Source organism: Mus pahari, chromosome 1 (assembly GCF_900095145.1).
Source record: "Mus pahari chromosome 1, PAHARI_EIJ_v1.1, whole genome shotgun sequence".
Classification (NCBI taxonomy): Eukaryota; Metazoa; Chordata; class Mammalia; order Rodentia; family Muridae; genus Mus; species Mus pahari.
The window spans coordinates 139,082,284-139,103,646 of record NC_034590.1 but is presented as its reverse complement, the minus strand read 5'-3'; the positions used below and the strand labels follow the sequence as shown (position 1 = coordinate 139,103,646).

The following is a 21,363-nucleotide window of genomic DNA, read 5'->3' as shown; positions in this document are numbered from 1 at the left end:
CTTGGAGATTTCCCTCCGTGTGTTACTTTGCTGCTGAAGGGCCCCATTTAAGGGGCAGTTTGATTCTTAGCATTTGAGGAAGAGAAGCAACCTGTTGGGGAAAATGTGTGGTTAATCTGAAGCATTTTCCGAGCAGAACAGCTGTACATTTTTAGCGCAGTTGTGATTGGACCCCACGTTTTCTTGGCAAGAGCCAGAGACAGTAGGACACGCTGTCATTTCAATTCACCAGATGAAGACCGGTCCACAGAGCTCTCGCCAGGCCTGAAACCAAAATGTGTGTGGGTGGTTGATTGCTCGCTGCTAATAGCTTCTTGGAACCCCTTTGCCCTAGCACCAAAAGCGTGACTCCTCAGATTTACCTCTGAGAGAGAGAGAGAGAGAGAGAGAGAGAGAGAGAGAGAGAGAGCGCTAGCGCTGGGGCGGGGGGTGGGGTGGGCATTCTGGGGTGGGCATTCTGGGGTCTCACTGGGTAGGAGGTACAAGGAGAACAAGATCAGTGAGTTCAGTCTTACAAGGCTCCTCAAGTGCAAACAACCCAGCCATTGGAAGAGCAAACTCAGCTTAGTCAACAGGTTACTTCTCTGCACAAAGAGAGGCAATCACTCGGAGCCTGACTTTCCCTAGAACTGATGACCCCGCCTTTGCCCTGGGCTAACGGCTTGGCCTTCACGAAGCCTCAGATTGGTGGTCAATCTTCCTCTTTCATCTCCTGGAGCCCAGGAAATGATCAGTGCCCTGGCACCTGGGTTACTTTTTAATGATCTGAAAGACCACAAGGAGCCGTCATTTCTTTTGTGCGGTTTCTCATTCAGCAACCTAATAGCTACCAAAGAAAGATTTTCTTGAAAAGAAAAACCGCCTGCTCCTCTTGGGTGCCTCTGATTAAACCTTCACACTGCGCATATTACCGGACATCAGACCTGCATGAGGCCGGCTGACTGCGGGGGAGTCTTGGTATCTGCACTCTGGCTTCCCTGCCAACAAGCCGTGCAATAACGGATGAGTGTCCTGAAACTTCACTGTGAATAGAGGAGAGTAACCAAGAAGTTGCTGGGGCCCAGGGGTTCCTGTGTCAGTCCTAGAGGGGAAACCAAGTTTTTCTGTAGGTTACCCTGCTTGTACTCTGATCATGGTAAAACAACAGCCACCATATATACCACAATGGGGTGGAGACCTATTGTCCATCTCCCATAGCAGGCACAGACAATTGCTATTTATAGCAACCAAAGACAGAAGAAAGCACAATACCTTTTTTCTCATTTCCATAGCCTTAAAAGAAATACAATATACAAATGTCTGTAATGCAGAGTATTTTAAAAAGGCAACTTTGTAATGGTTACAGCAGGCAGGCATCATGGCAGGACCATAGTCAACTCTGTGTACACAGTCAAGTTTGGGCCATGTAGTGCAAGCGACAGTTTAGAGCTGTTCTGTCAACACACAGAAATTATTTACTTGGGAAATTTTAGGTATATAGCTATGTTCACACTCTGTCTTTGTTAGAAGCAGGCCAAAGTTAAAGTATGAGATGCTACCACATGCCCACAGATAGCTAACATGTCTGAGACTGACAGCCAGCGAGTAGGCAGGCGCTGAGCCAGCGTGCCCTCCCACTGCTGGTAGAAATGGAAAATGAAAAGATAGAACTCTCCGACAGCTTCTTAAAGTTCAGCATAAGCTTTCCCCCAAGGCCCACCACCTCTACAAGATTCAGTATGAGAAAAGGAAATAGATACTCAGACCAGGGGTCGTACCTGAGATCTGGGAGACAATTGAGCTAGCCCTCAGCAAACAAAATGATAAGTCAGGTCTAGGGACTCTAGACACCGGAATGTTGGTAAGCCATGAGAGTGAACAAACTACTCATATACCCAACAGTACCAAGACCCACTGTGCTGACAGACAAGGCCCTAGGTATGTGCTTTAGTTACTTTTCCATTGCTGGAATAGAACACCGTGACCAAGGCAACTTACAGAAGGAAAAGTTTATTTAACCTAGGGGTTCCCAAGGCTTAGAGTCCGTGATGGTGGAGTGGGAGCTGAGAGCTCACATCTTACATACACTACAAGCACATAGCAGAGAGAACAAACTGAACATAAACAAGACTTGAGGTGATATAATTCCTCCAGCAAGGTTGCCCCCCTCCTAAACTTCCCCAAGCGGTGCAACCAAGTGCTCACATGTCTGAGACTGCAGGGGACATTTCTCATTTAAGCCACTATAGTATGCTTTAATGTAAAATTCGAAATCAAGCAAAACTATTGTAGTGTGAGCAAAAGTTCAGTAGTTTCTTGTTGGGGGTGGGGCAGATGGAGATAGCTGCAAATAAAATCACGAAGGGAAGTTAAGGATGATAGTTTCTGCATCTTGGCTGTGTTGGCAACATAGATATAGGTATTGCTTAAGACACATCAAACTAAATGCTTAGACTTAGATTTCTTCCCTGCATGTATAGGATGCCTTGATAATATGATTTTAAAAACGAGTAAAATTTTAGTCAGAACTGTCTAAAGAGATATGTGCAACAATATTAAAGAAAAAAGGAACAAAAGAAGGAAGGGAGGAAGGGAGGGAGGGAGGGAGGAAGAGGCCGGGTGGTGGTGTACACTTTTAATCCCAGCACTTGGGAGGCAGAAACAAGTGAATTTCTGTGAGTTCAAAGCCAGCCTGGTCTATAAAGAGAGTTCCAGGACTGCCAAGGTTACAGAATAAAACCCTGTTTCAAAAGAGAAAAGAAACAAAGAGAGAGAGAGAGAGAGAGAGAGAGAAGAAGAAAAGAAGGAAGAAAGGAAGGAAGNAAGGAAGGAAGAAAGGAAGGAAGGAAGGAAGGAAGGAAGGAAGGAAGGAAGGAAGGAAGGAAGGAAGGAAAGATGAGGACGAAAGAAGCAATTTAGCTTGGATCCGTGTTTTTAACTAGAGGCACACAAAACGCACGCTATCACATGAGGTGGAACACTGATCTGATGTTTGCTGATGGCCTGCTTCAGAGATCTAGCGTGACAAGTTTCTCTTGACGCTTGGCAATGACAGCTGCTGCAGCTAGAAGCAAGCCTTACGGTATGTACATTCAAATGGAAGAAACCCAAAATGTGTTGAGCCAAACACATCATGATACACAGTCTGAAACTCAGCCATCATCACGTAACGTCCTTGAGACGCAGCTGATGTGTTGCTTCCCCTGAGACCAGTCAGCAGATCTTACAAACTAATCCTAAATCCTTATATTCTTTGCTTCCCCCCCCCCCCCAAAAAAAAAGCAGGCTTAAATTTTTTAAAATTCTTCTTTTGGAAGACTTTGGAACAAGCTAAAAAAATTATGTTACCAAGTTTGAAAATTCTTGCAGATATGAGATTTTTTTAATATCATCTTCAGCAACAAAATCACATAATGAAATACCGCAAAGAACCACTTTGAAAATGTTCTTTCCACGGCAAGACTCCCTGTTGAAAGATAGCTCTTCTCCTGTTCATTACTAAAAGTCATCATTATCTTAGAAGAGAAAAATTAAGTTTATTCTTTCTAAAATACCTCCTGAGTAGAACAGCTCTGACAGCTACTTGTCATCACAGGAAATTTTAGCGAAATGTGGCTCTGCCTTGAACAAGAAAGTCCCAGGATTGATGTATAAGTGAAGAAGCCCTTGTAAGTCCTCCATGATGAAGAGACCCAGAAAGGCCCGCAGTTGAACAGGCTCTCACGGACAAATCCATGCCAAGACCAGGTACTATAAACGATGTGCTACCACTTAAAGACATTCCTTTTTGTTGTTGTTATTGTAAAATCCACATAACAAAAAATTTACAGTCTTCACCCTATGTGTTTGCACAGTTCAGTGCTAAGTATATTCATATTATTTTACAACTGTCATCACTGTCTCTAGAAGTCTTCTTGCAAAATGGAAATTCCATACTCATTAAATAAAAACCCCCTGTTTCTGATGGCCCACAATCCCAAGCAACCACCATTCTATTTTGTGTCTCTATAATTTTCATTTCTCTAGATGTCTTCTATAAATGAAACACACAACTTTTGGGTCCTTGAGCTTGCTTGCTTGCTTGCTTGATTACACATGGCATGATATCCTTAAGGTGCATTCATTTTGAAGCAAACGACACAATTCCTTACTAATATTCCATGTTTACCACAGTTTGCTTATCTACTCATGTATTGGCGGACACTTATTGAGACTTACCAGTTCATAGGTTTAGTTCACTATCACCTAGTTATTCAACTAGGATTGTATAAATGCCTATTTCTCCCTTCAAGTCTGACCATTTTCACACACACACACACACACACACACACACACACAATCTGTTATTTATGTGTAAATGTTTAAAATTTTTATTTCTTCTTCCTGATAAATTCTTTATTAATATGAAGCCATTTTTCTCTTTTATCACGTTTTTCATTTAACATATATTTTGTCTAATATTAAGAGAAATCTCTTTGCTCTCTTTTGCTACCATTGGCATGGAGTATCTTTCCACATCTTCATTTTCAACTTCTGTGTTTGAGTGTAAAGTGGATCTATTGTACACAGTATATAAGGGGATCATATGTTGTTTTATTTTTCAAAAATACTATGCCTATATCTTTTGATTGTAGAATTTAGCTCATTTATATTTAAAGTAATTATGGGACACAAGAGACTTAGTCATCTATTTCCTTTTCTATATGATATGCACATTTCTGTACCTCATTTCCTACAATATTGTTGAATTTGTATTCAATTAAATTTTTGATAGTAAAACATTTAAATTTATTTTTCATTTTCATTTGTATATGTTATATAGCTAATTATCTTTGTGGTTACCATGGAGAGTATGTCTAACATCTAAAGTTATGACAATCTAATTTGAATTTGCACCATCTGAACTTCAATAATGTACCAAAACTGTGTTCATTTTCAATTCTAACTCTACCTCTTTCTGTAATTACTGTCACAATTAACTTGTTAATTAACTTGAATGTGGTAATAACTTCACAATGTATATCAAATCATCATCATAGTATACCTCAAATGATAATTCCATTTGCATTTATACAGAGGAGTTATGTCTTTTGATATATATGTTCATAAATATTAACAATTTTAATGTATTATTCTTTTAAATCATGTAGGTAACCAAGGTGAAGTCATAAACCATAATTTTAACAGTACTAAATTTTAGAAATATCCATATATTTACATATACTGAGATTATTTTGTCTTCATACAACTTTGAGTTACCATCTGGTGTCTTTTTATTTCAACTTGCCAGTCTCGGTTGAGAGTTTCTTGTAGCAGACAGAGGTACAGAGCAATAATTAATTTCCTCAGATTTTGTTTATCTGAGGACTTCTTAATTTTCCTTGAATTTTGAGGGACATTTTTTTCTGAGCATAGAACCCTGTGCTATTTGTTTGTTTGTTCGGATTTGTTTCATATGTATGGGTGTTTCGCCTGTATACGTGTACACCATATGTGTGCCTTGTACCTGCAGAGGTTAGAAGACCCCTGAAACTGGAATTGCAGGTAGTGGTGAACCACCATGGAGGTGCTGAGACCTGCACTCTGTTCCTGACTTTTTTTTCTTCTCTTTCAGCACACTGAATATATCTACTGACTTCTGGTCTCTAAAATTCCTAATGAGGCTTCTGATTATCATGTCACTGAGACGTCATTGTATGCAAATAATATCCCTTGAATCTAATTGAAAAAATTCCAGGGACATAATTTTGATGAGCCTTCCAGTCTGAAGCTCTTTTCTTTGGATCCTTTTTTTTTTTTTTTTTTTTCTTTTTCTGATGTATTTTTATCAATGGCACTTTTATACCTAACACATTAAAAATTAATGATTTATCTATCAGTTACTTACTTCAAAAATTTGCGTTGACTATAGGAAAAAAGTTTGATTTTATACTGTCCACCTTCTAGTCACTACTGTCACTGGAAGGGGAATGTCATGGGCGGCTGGACCTAGGTCCCTTTCAACTTTTCTGGCCAAGGTCAGGGAAGGCAACTTTAACTGGCAGCATCACTAGCACCACAATAGAACAGAATAGAAGAGAAAGAGCTTACCAGAACTTTCCAGAGAAAGAACAGATCTTGCACAGATGAACTTGACAGAGAGAAGGCACGCCTATTTCACTCGAAAATAAGGTAAAGTGTATGGAAGCCTTTTGTAAACTGCAAAGCATTGTCCAAATGCTAATTGCTGTTATTATTCCTTCCTGTTAAATAAAGAGCCACATTATCTACTAGAGTAAATTAATGCCGGTAGCAAACCACTATTGTTCCACTCTTGCGCACATGAAAGTAAAGATTCAGTAAATAGACAGGAGGTCACCAGCAAAAACTGTTCAGCCCTGAACCCAGAAGTTCTGCTTGTTATTTAGAAATGAGACTGTGTCTACATGAAAACAACCACCCTGCCACAATAGGGGAAACTGTTCAATATGGATTTCCTGAGTGGTGTTACATCCCTGGCTTTACGCTAGGAGACATTCTAGAAGAATAAGATAGAAGCCTTCTCTCTCTTGGAGGAATGCCCCACGCCAACAAGGCCCCAGTAGTTCCAAATATGCAAATTAAGTCAAGGAGGGTTCAGGACAAATTGACTGGAGTTTTCACTTTTTCTCCTGATGCCTTGACAGTCTATCCTGCTTACTGAATGATGTTTAATTTAATTCACATGCTTAAGGCACTGTGCTGTGCTTTGCAGCTGTGCACAGTTTGTTTGAAAAGGCTTAGGAGGCAAGGCCGAAGGCAGGAAGCACACCACCATGATATCTTGATGAATAGATCCCTGGGGAAAGAAGTGCCCACATAATCAAGTCAGAAAAGAAATCACAAATCCCCCAGGAGGCCCGCAGCTTGCAGGTCCAAGAGCAACCAAGGTAATTCCAAAAGGATCTGGGTGAAGGAGAGGAGACAGCTGTCTCCTCAATTCAGAGCCACACGTGCGTGCACAGCCATGTGTGATCAAAAGTTGCCAGAATGGAAAGGCACCTTCAACGACTTTCTGCAAGGCTGACTAACTAATAAGAACTTCATTGGATGTGGAGGGTTTAGTGTGTCGAAAGTTCAGAACCGAAGTCTCTTGGGCATTTTTAGCCCTCTTACTAGTCATTTGTTGGTCTCCTCTGCAGCTGACCTAACAGCTTTGTGGCCACTGGGGAAGTGATTTGTTATGTACCCACAGGACACTGGTTTTCCTTTGGAAAATTTAAAAACTGGCTGTCTTCACCAACCCCAAAACGAAGAGTGTCAATCAGACAGCATTTGAGGCCTGTGTCCTACTTAGGGTTACTCTGGCTGTGAGCAAACACCGTGACCAAAAGCAAGTTAGGGAAGAAAAGGTCTATTTGGTTTGCACTTTCCCATCATAGCCCATCGCTGATGACAGTCGGGACAGGAACTCAAGCAGGGCAGAAACCTGGAGGCAGGAGCTGATGCAGAGGCCATGGAGGAGTGACCTGCTTACTGGCTCATTCCCCATAGCTTGCTCATGACTGTTTTACTATAGAACTCAGGACCACCTGACCAGGGANGGCACCCCCAACAGTGATCTGGGTCTTTCCCTATCAATCACTGATTAAGAAAATGCTCTATAGGTTTGCCTACGCCCTGATCTTATGGAAGCATTGTCTCAATCAAGATTTCCTCCTCTCCAATAACTAAAGATTGTGTCAAGTTGACATAAAACTGGCCAGCACACCCTGTAACAAGGGCTTCCTACTCCTCTCTTTGGTGTTTCCACCAATGTATTTGAAACATTTAGATTTATGATTTTGAATCAACAATCTCTGTGGATGGGAGAGTTGTATTTTTGTGTCACCACACACACATGTATAAATAAATAAACATGAATGTGTACTCATCTTGTTTATCACTCTTGTGAACTTTTTTCTAGTTCCTGCTTTTTCAAGAAAAGCAGAGGCCGTAGAGGAATCCTGCTAACTGGCCTGCTCTTTGTGTCTTGGTTTTCCTCAAAGAAGGAGAAATAACGGTCACTCTCCATGCTGGATAGGTTTATGTCAACTTGACACAAGCTAAAATTATCTAAGAAGAAGGAATCTCGATTAAGAAAATGCTTCCCAAAAGATGGAGCTGTAGACTTGCCTATAGGGAATTTTCTTAATTAGTGATGGATGGGGGAGAGCTTAGACCATTGTTGGCAGTGCTACCCCTGTGCTGGTGATACTAGGTTTTATTTTAATAATAATAATAATAATAATAATAATAATAATAATAATAATAAAGCAGGCTGAGCAAGTCTTGGGGAGCAATCCAGTAAACAGCACTCCTCCATGGCCTCTGCATCAGCTTCTGCCTCCAGGTTCCTGCCCTGTTTGAGTTTCTGTCCTGGCTTCCTTCAATGATGATCTACAATGTAAGTGTGAGCCAAATAAACTCTTTTCTTCCTAACTTGCTTTTAGGTCATGGTGTTTCATCACAGCAATAGAAATCCTAATTAATATACTCCCCCTGGTCTATTTATTGATCAGCTACGTGACTCTTTTGTTAATGAATTTGACTTCTTCATCATTGCAGTTTTAGGTTTTGAGTCTCTAACAGGAAGCAACTGACAACGTCTCATTAAAATACACACACACACACACACACACACACACACACACACACACACACATATATATATATATATATATATATATATATATATATATATATTTGTTGAGGAGGATTGTCTGCAAATGTTTTCTATCCTAGGTCTCTAGGCTGTCCAGCCTCTGGGTCCTGGCCTTCCAGGCAGTGTCAGGGGTGGGCTCCCTCTCATGGCACAGGTCTCAAGCTGGACTAATCATTGACTGTCTGCTCCGACAATTTCTGTGCTACCCTTACCCCAATATACCTTGTAGGCAGGACAAATTGCAGGTCAAAGGTTCTGTGGCTGAGTTGATTTCCCAATCCTTCTACTGGAAGTCTTATCTGATTACAGGAGATGGCCAGTTCAGGTTCCATATCCCCATTGCTAGAAGTCTTATCTAGGGTTGCCCTTGTACATTTCTAGGAGTTTTCATTGCATGAGGTTTCTAGCTTGTCCCAGAGATGCCCCCCAAATTCCAGTTTTCTTCCCTGGTACTCTCTTGCTCCATCCTCCTCCCATCTTGATCCTTCCTGTTTCCATACCTACTCACCCCCAGACATCACTACCTTGATCCCATCCACCTCAGGTGTCTATTCTTTATACCATTACAGGGAGATGCAAGTGCCCCCAAGCCCCAGCCCCTACACATGCATTGAGCCCACCTTGTTACTTAGCTTCTCTGGGTCTGTTGATTTCTATCATGGTTATCTTTTACAGTTAACATTTACTTATAAGTGAGTACATACCATGTTTGCCTTTCTGTGTCTGGGTAACCTAACTCAGGATTTTTTTCCTAGTTCCACCCATTGGTCTGAAAATTTCATATCATTGTTTTTAACAGCTGAGTTAAACTCCATTGTGTAAATTTGCCAATTTTCTTTATCTATTCTTTGTTGAGGGACAGTCATTCTTTGTTTCCAGTTTCTGGTTATTATGAAAAGGCTGCTATGAACATAGTTGAACACGTTTCCTTGGGATACAGTGGGGCATCCTTTGGGTAGATGCCCAGGAATGGTATAGCTGGGTCTTGAGGCAGATTGATTCCAAGTTCCCTGAGAAACTGCCATATTGATTTCCAAAGTGGCTGTACAAGTTTATGCCCCAGCAGCAATGGAGGAGTGTCCCCCTTTGCTATGCACACCATTGCCAGCATGAACTGTCACTTGTGTACTTGATCTTAGTTGAAATCTCTAGAGCAAAAAGAAGCAAACACACCCAAAAAGGAGTAGATGGCAGAAAATAAATCAATAAAACAGGAACAAAGAGAACAACTAAAAAAAGAAAAAAAAATCAATGAAACAGAGAGTTGGTTCCTTGAGAAAAATCAACAAGACAGACAACCCTTTATCTAAACTGACTAAAAGGCAGAGAGAGAATATTCAAATTAACAAGATCAAAAACAAAAAGAGGAAACATAACAAGAGACACCAAGGAAATCCAAAAAGTCATTAGGTCTTACATCAAAAATCTGTACCCTACAAAGTTAGAAAGTCTGAAAGAAATGGGCAAATTTCTTGATAAATACCACTTACCAGAGTTAGATTAAGGTCAGATATATAACGTAACGATACCTATAACCCCTGAGGAAATACAGAGTAGTTTATTAAAAGTCTCTCAACCAAAAGAAGCCCAGGACCAGATGGTTTTAGTGCAGAATTCTACCAGACTTTCAAAAAAGGGCTAACACCAATACTCCTCAAATTATTTCACAAAATAGCAAAAGAAGGAACATTGCCAAAGTCATCTTATGAAGCTATTGTCACCCTGATACCCAAACCACAGAAAGACTCAACAAAGAAAGAGAATTACAGACCAATTTCCCCCATGAGCACTGATGCAAAAATATTCAATTAAATACTCATAAACCAAAAATATTCAATAAAGTACTCATAAAATGAGTCCAAGAATACATCAAAAGCATCATCCAGCATGATCAAGTAGACTTTATCCCAGAGATGCAGGGATGGTTCAACATATGGAAATCTATCAATGCAATTCAACCATATAAAGGAACTGAAAAAAAAGCAAGCAAACCTGCATGGTCTCTCACTAGATGCTGAAAAAGCCTTTGACAAAGTCCAGCATCTCTTCATGATAAGAGTCTTGGCGAGATCAGGGATACAGGGAAATTCATAAACATCATAAAAGTAATATACAGCAAGCTGACAGCCAACATCAAATTAAATGGAAAGTCAAAGCAATTCCACTAGAACCAGAGACAAGACAAGGCTGGCTACTCTTTCCATACCTATTCAATATAGTACTTTAAGTTCTAGCTAGAGCAATAAGCCAGCTGATGGGGATTGAGGGCATGCAAACTGGATTTAAATCCTGTGCAGTTGTTTGGCTTGCTGGTTGTGTTCATGTCCAAGGGTTACTTAAGAGTGTACCATAAACGGGGTGGCTGCATGGTAAAGTTAGGAACACAGTTCAAGTCTGTGATCTGGAATTGGCAGAAACAGTTTCTTCGGAGGACAACCAAAGAGAATTATCTCCCTGCTCCCTCTGCTCTGGGTGCTTTGCTGTTTTTTTGATGTTTCTTGACTTACGTACATAACGTTGTCCACACTACTGCTTGCGTCTCTACCTGACATGCTCCTTGTGTATATACCTGCCTCTCAACATGCTCCTTTTATAAGGACATTAGCTGTGTTAGACTGGAGGTCCACTTTTTCCATGGAACCTAAGTAGCATCTGCTATCTCCTCCAAAAAATGTCACATTTGTAGGCCCTAGAGGTGTGGATATCAACATTCAAATTTTGAGGGGGTGGGGGGTCACAAGACAACCTCTAACAGTGGTAAGTGACATAGTTCCAATTTCCACAGTTATAGAATAGCAGCACAGTTCACTGTAGGAGGTGGTTGTACACTGAAATGAATTAATATAGCCCAGACACATAGTCAGGACTCAGCCCAGGACATTCAGAACTTCCACTATCTGGTTTTGGGGTTGTGTCTATGTCTGTCTCCTTCATTAACCTATTGTGGGTAGAGATTGTGCACAGTCAAATACAATGGTTTTTTTTTTTTTTTTATCACATATGATACAGCATCTAAGAGTGTTCTTTCTGAGCTATAATCTTTGAACTGATTGATTAAACTGACTCTAAAGCAGACTGATACTAGGGCTGGAATAGAAAGTCTGCCTGCATTTGTGAGATAGCGTGTTTTGGTAGATTATATTTTCTCATCCCATTCACAAAGTTAGATCCCAGAGGCTCTCCCTGAAAGGAATTGGAGACCTCTCCTTTTTCTTGTCTTTCCCCAAGGTTTCCTGCTTTTTGAGAAAGAAAGCCCGGGGATTTGGTATTCTGCATGCAAATGCCATTGTCTTGAGATATGCAGGGAGCCTCCAGCCAGGCAGCTTTACCTTGAGTTATTGGCTTCATTGGACGCTGTAGTCCTGCCATTCTCCACTCAGTTGTGATATTATCTGTGCAAGGCAGGAAAACAGATGGAAGCACGCTGTGATATTTCCCCTCGGAGGCCTGAGTGGGCCAATGGCAATCTTTAAACCTGGGTGCCAGATTAAATAACATGCTTTGGGTGACTTCTAATATGTATTATTCAGGAGAGATGTTGTTTTAACCTCCACAACTTTACAGGACTTCTGAGTTAATAGAAAGTTTTTCTCCTTGCTTGAAAATTATGTGGAATGGAGCCCAGTAGAGACTAATACATCAGCATGAGAACTCCAACTAGCAGCTAATGACGGTAAAGGAGGCTTAGTTATTCTGCAGAAAGAATGGACGAGGGAGCCATGTGCTCACGGAGTACATGTGAGGCACAGGCTGGTTCTTGACTGTTAGTGCATTTGGATCTGCCTCTTGTCCCAGCCACAGTGAGGTCATCTCAGAGAGGAGTCCAAGTGGCTAGGTGAGAAAATACTTGCACAGTAGACAGTGCAGTCAGCATCTAGCTTTGGTCGGGTTACTCTCTGACTTGTTGAGATCAACAAGCCTTATCATTTCCCCACAGCTCCCCTTCCTCTTTGATACAACCAAAATTGTTTATTTATGGTTGTGGTCTTTGAGGTACATTCTCTACTGTAACAGAAAGGTTTCTGTACCTCTTGACCCCAAGTCTTCTCTTTCTAGACTAGTTTCTTTCCCTCTTAGGCTCTGACACCCACTGCTTAAAGACTTGCTTGGAGCTCAGGGTCAAATTCTCTGTGTTTTTCATAGAACTCTCTCAAATAGGACTTGGAAAGTGAAAGACCCTCATCCTCCCATAGGAGAGTCTTCGGACACAGGGTGGGTGAGGTTGACTCTGTACTGATTTCTGAAGACATCTTAGTGGATTAGGAAAGAAATCTTTCCACGTGTAAGATCAAAGGCTATTTACTGTCACCGTACATGTGAGTCTGTTAAATTTGAAATAAAATAAATTGAGAGATGTATAACCTGGGACCAGGGACTTTGGTAGGAGAAAGATACACATGTGTGGTCTGAAATAGGTCAGCCAGTTTCACTCTTGAGTAGATGCTCTGAAGTGGTACCCAACTAACTGGCTAGTGATGCAAACATGTAAGTCAGTGTGTGTGGTTTGGGTTCGCTTCAGAAGAAAACTCTGTAAGAATGGAGTGATCTGAGTCACTTGGCCTGACACATGATTGAATACTCTGAGTCAGGAGAGAACATGGGTAGGGAAGAAGCTCTGAGACAACCAGCCTAGTCAGTAAATCACTGTATCACAGAAGGACATCAAAGAAGGTGGAGGAACACACATCCAGACCCCTAGCCTAGGGACCTGTGGTTTGGAAGACTCGTAGCAAATGCGTTTTGTTCAGACCTAGTTTCTTCTCAGAGCCCTGCTGTCTGATGTGTTTACTGCTGTTTTGTTGAGTCCCAGTTCCATTCACATCATGAAGGAGCTCTGTGTGAATGCAGCCGTCTCTTCAGATCTGTTGGCCATCATGAATATTTCATGTGCTTGTAGCAATGCATGCCTGACCACTTGGAAATGGAATGTTTATGCTGCTGTCTAAGAGTTGTTTTCTCCATTTCTAAGAGAATTAAGAAAATTCTCAGCATTTTGAAAGATGTAAGGTAGATCTGAAGAGTGTGTGTGTGTGTGTGATGTGTGTGGTGTGTGATGTATGTGATGTATATGCGTATGTGGTGTGTGATATATGTGATGGATATGTGTGTATGGTGTATTATGAGTGTTTGTGTGTGTGTGGTGTGTATGGGTGGGTGATTGGGTGGTGTGCTATATGTGTGTGTGGTGTGTATATGTATAATGTGTGACATATCTGTGTGTGGTGTGGTATGTATATGTATGTATATGTGGCATATGTGTATGTGTGTGTGTGGTGTATAGTGTTTGTGTGGTGTAAGTGTGTGTATGTGTGGCATATGTGTGTGTGGTGTATGTATGTGTGTGATATATATGTGTGTGTGCAGTGGTGTGTGTGTGTGTGTATATATATATATATATATATATATATATATATATACATGGCATAGGTATGTGTGTGTGTGGTGTGTATATGTGTGGTATCTGTGTGTGTATGGCATATGTGTGTTGTAGTGTGTATGATGTATATGTGTATGTATATGTGGTATATATGTGTTATGGTGTGCATATGTACACTTTACTGAACATCTTTTGCATATTAAGTATCCTTAAGAAAAACCTAGAAGAAAGAAGCTTTAGAATGCCATGAAGTTCAGCTTGCACCTCCGTGTTCAACCTATCAGTCCTTGGACAGGCATGGCTGCACTTCTGTTGTGTTTGCATTTGGTTAGCCATCATTATGGAGAAAACATTCCACTTATTGTTCCAATGTCTTGGTGAAGCTGGTTACACACTGGAATTCTAGATATTTTCAGATTACAGGTTGGTCACAAAGCCAAGGACAGGCTCATAAACTGAACTTCCTGTTAGAAGATCAAACTCTCGGGAGCTGGAGAGATGGCTCAGCAGTTAAGAGCTCTGACTGCTCTTCTGAAGGTCCTGAGTTCAAATCCCAGAAACCACGTGGTGGCTCACAACCATCCGTAATGAGATCTGACACCCTCTACTGGTGTGTCTGAACACAGCTACAGTGTACTTACATATAATAGTAAATAAATCTTTGGGGAAAAAAAAAAGATCAAATTCTGCAAAGGTAAGCATTTGAGATTGGTGAAACCTGGAAGAAATTTTATTTTAATACAACATTTGTTGAAAATAAAAATCCAAATCAATTTAATTTCTTCATTTTTAAATGACAACCCTCTTACCTTGCCAGAATTCATAGACTCTTTAATTTTTTAAAAACAAATCCCTCACTTTAACCCATCCCATAACCAATTTTCTTATATTTCCTTTATAACGTTTAAACAGACAAAATCAAGTAGATATTGTGATAGTCCCCTAAAAGCTCCAATACCAACTAAATCTTTGGAACAATCTTAAAAGTTTCAATAATGTGAATTCAATAGTGTGAAGTTCAGTTTTTTCTGTCTATGTGGTAGAGTTCATGACAACACCTCTCTCAGTGGTGTGGGGTAAATGCGGGATAGCAAAGACAGTTTGTGGAAGGAAGAAGTCCAAAGCTATCACCAACTTTATTAAAAACCAAAGCTCCCCAAATACAACCAGGAAGCCTGGTTTTACTCCTTTCGCTACACAGTTATAAGTTACTGATGTACATTCCCAACTGAGGCAAACCGGAAACAAATTCTTTATTTATATATTAATAGTGCACCTTTCTTTCAAACCTATAATGGTGCTGGGGACTTGAACACACTGAAGGTGACTCTAGGATGAAAAAAAAAAAACAAATTCCTAGTAATGAAACTGGCCTGTTGGTACTAAAGGGAGCATGTTCCCAAGAAACTGTAAGTAACCAACGGGACAGCGCAAAAGAGTGGAAAGGAGTCTTCTAACAGCAAGGGCTGGTTAAGACTATCAGGGACTGTAAAGACTCCCTAGGGCTGAAAGACTCCAAGATGCATCTGTTAGCTTAGTTCAATGCAGTGGAAACCTTGCACCAGTGCCACACAAGGCTGTTTTATCTCTTGTAAAAAAGAAGTCTGAAGGAATGAGCAAAGGACCATAGAGCCAACAACGTTCGTGGAGCCAGCCCCAAGCTCTTTGCATCTCCTGCCAGGCTAACCCGATCCATGGCTGACAAGGGATGGAATACCTCAGAATCTACTGATGGTAGCATTTGATCAACAAATCTTCACTTTAGACAACAGGATTGAGAAAGGAAAACCCCGAAGTCACCCTGCAGAGCTGTTTCTTCCTTTTAAGAAAACCTTTTGGGAGTTTCCAAACAATTTGTGCTTATGTCTACCCCAGAGGCAAGAATTTAGCCACACTTTAGAATGGAATAAGGAATGGAATGTGGCATTATCATTAGCATATTTTTGCCTCTAATAATGCAAGCATTTTATTTCTAAGATAAAAGGCAAGAACGGATGTTGGATAGGCAAGTATCAGATTCTACACAAAGTATTTGTCTGGAGCATTTTGAGAGAAGAGTAGAAAACAGAATGTATGGCCAGGCAGAGGTTCTGGTGGCCTGGCCAGCTCCTTCTCCATCATACTGGAAAATAACCACTAGCCCTCTACCATAGGAAAAAGCGGGTGATAGCATCTACTGTGTGGTTGCTGTTTCCTAAGCAACGGACGGACAATCACTCTACATGAATTATGCTGTTAAGTCCCAGAGCAGCCCATGAAGTAAATGCTAATCTTGTTTCTATTTTACATGCGGAGGACTTGAAGCTGTGAGGGTGTTTAACCAACATTCCTAGGAGACGAAGGGGCACAACCTTGACCTTAGGTCTTCGGTCTCAGAAGCAAGCACTCTTAACGCCAGCACTGCCTGTTTTAAACGTGTGAGCACACGCGCACAGGCAGACATGCGCACAGGAGCAAAAGGGAGAGAGTCACGAAAAGGGGGTGAGGACGAAGTAATCTCTGAAACAAAGGTTCAAAAATTAAACATTAAAATGGAAAAAAGAAAAAAATGGGCACAGTAGGTTAGGGCATTTGCCACCAAGTCTGACAACCTCAGTACAAAGACGAGGACCCTCACGGTGGGAGGACAGAACCAGTTCCTTCAAGTGGTCCTCTGATACCCACACCCATGTTATGGCATTGTGCATATATGGGCACATCATGAACCACGCATACATTCACACACAAATAAATATAATAATAAAGAGCTGACAAAATACATCGAAACCAACAACGTTATTTTTAAAATGCAAAACCCAATTTTTAAAGGTGTAAAATCATGATACGTCCTACAAGTATGAAAGAGATATGTATCAAATAGTTTCCTCCTTAGTAAGTGTACCTACGTGAAGGTGTGCATCTATGTGTGTGAGAGTGGGTAGAGAGGCCTGCAACTGACTTGAGAACCATCCTAAGTGACTCTTCTACCTTATTCATGGAGACAGGGTCTCAGTGAAACCCGGAGCTCACTAATATAGCTAGTCTTGTGAACCAGCCTACTTTGGGCATCCTGTTTCTGTCGTCTGGGGCTAGGATTATAGGCAGGCCACCATAGTCATTCGATTGCTGGACGTCCGAACTCTAGTTCTCAAAGCAGGTTAAGACAAGCACTTTAACTGCTAAGTCATCTTCTTCTGCGTAGAAAATCGAAATCTAATGGCTGCCATGGCTCCTTTAGTGAGAGAATTAGCAGAGAGGTCTTTTTTTTAAAGGCATGTTTTTATTAGATATTTTCTTCATTTACATTTCAAATGCTATCCCCAAAGTCCCCTATACCCTCCCCCTGCCCTGCTCCCCAACCCACCCACTCCTGCTTCCTGGCCCTGGCGATCCCCTGTACTGGGGCATATAATCTTCACAAGACCAAGGGCCTCTCCTCCCATTGATAACTGAATAGGCCATCCTCTGCTACATATGCAACTAGAACGTCCGCAGGGGGGGGGGGCGGTACTGGTTAGTTCATATTGTTGTTCCTCCTATAGGGTTGCAGACCCCTTTAGCTCCTTGGGTACTTTCTCTAGCCCCTTTATTAGGGACCCTGTGTTCCATCCAATAGATGACTGTGAGCATCCACTTCAGTATTTGCCAGACACTGGCATAGCCTCACAAGAGAGAGCTATGTCAGGGTCCTGTCAGCAAAATCTTTCTGGCATATGCAATAGTGTCTGGGTTTGGTGGTTGTATATAATATCTAATATTCAATATATAGCTAATATCCAATATATATAAAGAACTCAAGAAGATGGACTCCAGAAAATCAAAAAACCCTATTAAAAATGGGGTACAGAGCTAAACAAAGAATTCTCAACTAAGGAATACAGAATGGCTGAGAAGCACCTGAAAAAATGTTCAACATCCTTAATCATCAGGGAAATGCAAATCAAAATAACCCTGAGATTCCACCTCACAACAGTCAGAATGACTAAGGTCAAAAATTCAGGTGACAGCAGATGCTGGTGAGGATGTAAAGAAAGAGGGACACTCCTCCATTGTTGGTGGGATTGCAAGCTGGTACAACCACTCTGGAAATCAGTCTGGTGGTTCCTTAGAAAATTAGACATAGTACTACTGGAAGATCCAGCAATTCCTCTCCTGGGCATATACCCAGAAGATCTTCCAACTGGTAATAAGGACACATGCTCCACTATGTTCATAGCAGCCTTATTTATAATAGCCAGAAGCTGGAAAGAACCCAGATGTCCCTAAATAGAGGAATGGATACAAAAAGTGTGGTACATTTACATAATGGAGTACTACTCAGCTATTAAAAACAATGAATTCATGAAATTATTAAGCAAATGGATGGATCTGGAGGATATCATCCTGAGTGAGAACACACATGGTATGCACTCACTGATAAGTGGACATTAACCCAGAATACTGAATATACAATTTAGAATACTGAAGATACAATTTGCAAAACACATGAAACTCAAGAAGAAGAAAGACCAAAGTGTGGATACTTTGCTCCTTCTTAGAATGGGGAACAAAATACCCATGGAAGGAGTTACAGAGACAAAGTTCGGAGCTGAGACTGAAGGAAGACCATCCAGAGACTGCCCCACCCGGGGATCCATCCCATATACAGTCACCAAACCTAGCAGAGAGGTCTTAGATGCCTTTGAGATGCTGAATGTACTGCTGGATGGGCAAGGTAGATGCAGCACTGATATTTCAACAGGAGAAACTTGTTTCCCAACAAAGGGCAAATAAACTCTCCAAGACTGTGTACAAAACAATGTGTGCACATGCATGCACACACCCACTGCTTCTACAGACAGTGCATATTTCTTAGGACAGCTTTATCAGCTGATCAGCACCCTCTCCAAGCCGACAGTGCTTGTCTGCCTCTCTCATGTGTCCTCCTCCAGTGGTGGGGCAGTTTGGAACATCATCACATGAAAACCATTATGTGTATTAACATTGGCATTTAAAAAAAAAATTGGCAATAGCCCAATTGTGGTCTCGGCAGCCTTTCCTTCATAAGAGCTTCATGGGACTTCCTTCTCCCACTTGGGTGGGTCTGTGGTGATCGGGGGGTCCCTGCTTGATCAGTACAGAGAAATGTCAGACTACCTATAGCATGTCTTCTAGAACTTGGTCTCCTGGTTTATGAAGTGAATGTGCTTAGCAAAGATCTTTAGTTTAAATGTCCTGCTTACACTAAAGCCACTGGATATTTCTAACAGTGAACTGAGGGTTGCTTTTTATAAATATTTAAACAAATCTTCAGATTCCTCCATTAAGGAATGGGGTTCCAAAGAATGGAAGAAAATGATTGGCTGGGACTCTATCTTTTCCCTCTCTCCTTTTATTTAAATACCTGTACGTAGAGAAAGAGAAAGCAAAAAACAAAGGAAGGTCTCAAATTACAAAGTTAACATCCCCACCCACCTTCTTCAGGCCTGCCCATGTTCTGACTTGAATCTGAAATATTCCCTTCACCCTGGATTACATATTCGGCTACCTGATAGCGGCAGTGTTCTTAGAACTTTAGCACAAGGGCCTACCTAGTCAATACAAGCCACTCAGTGGGGATGCTGGAAGGTCATAGCTTTGCCTTGCTTCCGGTCGCATCCTATCTCCTTCCTGATCTACTAGGACGTGAACAAACCATGCTATAGGATCCTACCTTGGGGATCTGAGCTAACCTGCTCACCATGTTTCCCTGAGCTCTCTAAACTGTGAGCCAGTCTCAACTCTGTTACCCCGCACCCCCCCACACACACACCATGTTTTTCAGCCATGAGAAAGGAAGCTGCTACTGTATGTTCACCAATGTTAGTCATCTAACTTTTTAGTCCTTTGTCTAGTTAACATAAATGTATGTCACGAGGACTGCATTGCTGGTACTGAGAGTGTCACCTCTGCACCCGCTGTCCACCCCCATGCAGCAGGCCTGCTTTCCTCTCTTGGTGACTCCCAGAGTAGCTTGGGTATATCATTTCTAGTTGCTTGAGATGTAGGATAATTGGCCATGTCCCCGATGCTTTGACAATAGGCTGCTTCTAAAAAGTCTGCCCCATAAAAACATGCTAAATATAATAACCTAAAAGTAGTCTCTTGCTATGGAACCAGTCAATCTTACTGAACCCATAGGAAAAGAAATTCAGCCCTACATCCCTGCTCTTGCCATTCCAGTCAGATCAATATAGATTGGTGTGGGGCGCACACACACGCTTTTAATCCCAGCACTCAGAGACAGAGGCAAGTGGATCTCTGTGAGTTCAAGGCCAGCCTGGGCTGCAGAGTGAGACCCTATCTTAAACAAACAAAAGAATCAAATCCGCATCAACAAAAGAAGAATGGTATGAGTGATTAAAGGTGAGAGGTCAGTAGGTGGAGCTATGTAGACTTAAATTTTTTTCTTTATACCATTTGAAAATTGATTTATTTATGATTGTGGGTGTGCATATACACAGTGTGCATGTGTACATACAGAGTACATGTGGATGTCTGAGAACAACTTGCTAGAGCTGATTTTCTCTTACCATGTGGGGCCTGGAGATGAAACCCAGATCATCAGAGTTAGCAGCCGGTGCCTTTACCCACCAAGCCATTTTCCAGCCTTGGAAATGTTTTATGGGTTTCCACATTTCATCATTTCTAATTTATACTCAGGTTACTGCTGTTTCTTGCATGCTTTTCTTTTTAAAGTATATTCTCTTATTTTTTTTGTTGGTGGTTCTGGGGGTGGAGACCAGGGTTCCGTGTGCACAACCCAGGCTGGCTCCACCAGGGTGCCTGGCTAGCACCTTTCCTTGTGCTTTTGTGGCTCATCATATGTAATTAAAATACCTCAAGGCTCTTCTTGCCTGAAAGTGGGTTGCATGCCTTCACGGTTTGTGGATCTTGTCTGGATGTAGAACTGAGGCGTGGAAATCACTTCCCCTCAGAATTTGCCCCATTTTCTGCTCATGTCTGTGTCTTTCATGAGAGCTGGGATGGCTGTAATCCTAGCTCATTTGTGGCTGATGTGATTTTCGTTTTCTAACTTTGAAAGACTGGGGAGTTTTCTTCCTATTCCTCCTGTTGTTCAGTTTTGTTTGGATGTCTCTCAGAGTAGACTAAGTAGCCTTTGACCCAGTTCCAGCCCCACTCCCCATATTTAGCTGTTTGCATTGAAGGCTGATTTCTTTCTTGAATTCTCGGAATGATTTTTTTTCCCTATTATTTCTTCATCTATTATGTCCAGGTCCAAATCAACCTGACTCTTGGTTTCCAAAGTGCCTTACCAATCACTCTCCTGACCTTCAGCATGGATGGCTCACAAAGTAAAATTTTTTTTCTTTTTTCTTTTTTTTTT

The 21,363-nt window shown here is 41.3% G+C and overlaps 1 pseudogene; it reads right to left on the bottom strand.

The window, feature by feature from the left end:
• Positions 1-885: 885 nt before the first annotated feature.
• LOC110332079 overlaps positions 886-21,363 on the bottom strand; it is a 22,172-nt pseudogene continuing 1,694 nt past the window's right edge.